This window comes from Panicum virgatum, chromosome 1K, assembly GCF_016808335.1.
Source record: "Panicum virgatum strain AP13 chromosome 1K, P.virgatum_v5, whole genome shotgun sequence".
Lineage (NCBI taxonomy): Eukaryota > Viridiplantae > Streptophyta > Magnoliopsida > Poales > Poaceae > Panicum > Panicum virgatum.
This window is the reverse complement of record NC_053136.1, coordinates 22356953-22358976: the sequence shown is the minus strand read 5'-3', so window position 1 is coordinate 22358976 and position 2024 is coordinate 22356953. Positions and strand designations below refer to the sequence as shown.

The window sequence follows — 2024 nt, the reverse complement described above, 5'->3', positions numbered from 1 at the left end:
CTAGAAACCACGATGCCAACCGCGCGCCGCGCACGTATATTTACGCGCTGGAGGCTGGTTTTTCCCAAGTTGCCAAAAATTGCCAAGTCTTTTGTCAAACTGTTGGAGGAATATTTTTAACGTTTTTGCCAAAAATCAAAAATGGCACCTCGATTTGCCAAACTGCTGGAGATGCTCTTAGAGATGTTTCTGCCAAAAAAAACCAATTTATTTTCTTACCCGATGCGATCATACCCGTCCGCCCCTCTTCGGCCGCACCTGCATGTGGCATCCCGCCGCTGGGTCATCCGGCGCCGCCGCCTCCTCGCCCCAAGCTGCTCTTCCACCTCGCCGGCCAGTCCAACATGGCCGGCCGAGGCCTCGCGACCTAACTGCTGCCTACGCGTGCTCCGCCTCGCGGCATCCCATCGCTGGGTCGTCGCCACGGCGCCGCCTCCTCGCCCCAAGCTGCTCTTCCTCCTCGCCCCTGCACAACCACGCAGTGTTGGCGACTGGCGCAACAAGCCCGAGAAGCCAATCAAGCCATCCTCAAGCGATTGAGAGTCAACTGGGAATGCTGGGTGGCCAAGTTAAGGCCCCACGAAGACGGCAGCGGGCGCAGTCCCTCAACGTCCAGGGGCCAAGAAGGGTAGGACAGCGTGGAGATTGGGGAATCTGGCGCAAATATGTGACACGGAGTTCGTCTGCGAGGTCCTCGACGCGAGCGAGGAAATGCTCTCTGCCTGGAACGCCGATGGGGACACACCTGGCAACAAGTCCGCCTCTCCCAGGCATTGCCCTTGGACCCGGAGGCCCCCAAATTCACCGCTGGACATGGCAGCCAGCGAGGTTGATAGTTTGGCTAAAGTTCATGTTTTGAATTCATAATATCTCAACTGGTTCATATTTTGAGGTGAGACTTCTACTAGGACCTGTAGAACTATGATACATGTGCGACTTTTAATTGGAGCTTTCGATAAGTTGCATTCAAATTTTTGTTGGGATTTTGCATTTAAAGTGACAGGTTCAGAGTTCCACAGTGCACTGTCTGTGACCTTGCAACCTGTGGTTCTTGGCTGAGAACTCACAGATTAATAGTTCTTATACCCTCCCTCCTTTGAACCTAAAACACTGGCTAGGACTTATAGCCCTATATGGCAGCTACAAAAGTTAGTAGAGATATGCAACAGGCTGGTGATAGAATTTGGAAGAAATTCGGTGACCAAATGTGTAGGTCCAGAGTTTTGCACGTTGACTCTGTATTTTGGGAGTCTCGATTTGGAAGGGTACCCTTTTTTGGATCCCTGAACTTCAACTCTAAAAGTTCAGTAAACTCGAGTTTTGGCCAAGGTTTAGAGCTATTTTTCTCCCAAACCTTGATCCAATGAACCAAGACCCTAACAAGAATCTCTAGCCTTATAGACCAGCATTAACTTTTAGTAAGGGCCCCTGGTATATTGCAGGTGCAAGTTTGCTCGAATTCATCAAGAATGGCTCAGGTTGAAAGTTTGTTCTCTGAGTAATTGAAGGTGAATTCATCAAGATTTTGTACGGCAATTATACAAGCGGCCAATATAGGAAAAGCATGCCCATGGTTCTTGTGCAAAATGGAATCAATCAAGTTCAAAGTATTGCAAGCGTGAATGTTTAAATGAGAGGCTGAAGTTTGAACTGTTAGCTGTTCTGTAGTCTGATGATTCGAACTCCGAATTTCGGGTTCTTCCCTAAAGTTCATATCTCTTTTGTCTCCCAAATCTTTGATCTTTTGAATGAAAATCATGTCTATCATTTGTAGCCCTTTATGCCAGCTTTAACTTTGGTTGAAGGTCTTTGGTGAGTTGTTACTATGTTTTGGGCGAAATTCTTTGAAATAAGGGCTGGTTTTCAGTGCGCCTTTGACCTTTGCAATATGCAGTTCGGCAGCAAGCAGCCTGCTTGTTTCCCCCGCTTAGTGCCTTGTTTGTTGCCGCTCAAGCCCTCTGGCCTCTGTGCCACGCATGCACCACCAGCACGGCAGCTGAACTACACATGAAGTAGGAGCTGGA

At 48.8% G+C, this 2024-nt stretch overlaps 1 long non-coding RNA gene across 1 annotated transcript; it reads left to right on the top strand.

The window, feature by feature from the left end:
* The first annotated feature begins 248 nt into the window (after nucleotides 1-248).
* LOC120699664 lies at nucleotides 249-1730 on the top strand. The gene is made up of 2 exons (XR_005685533.1): nucleotides 249-892; nucleotides 1443-1730. It is a non-coding gene; the product is annotated as an uncharacterized LOC120699664 (long non-coding RNA).
* The last annotated feature ends 294 nt before the right edge of the window (nucleotides 1731-2024 follow it).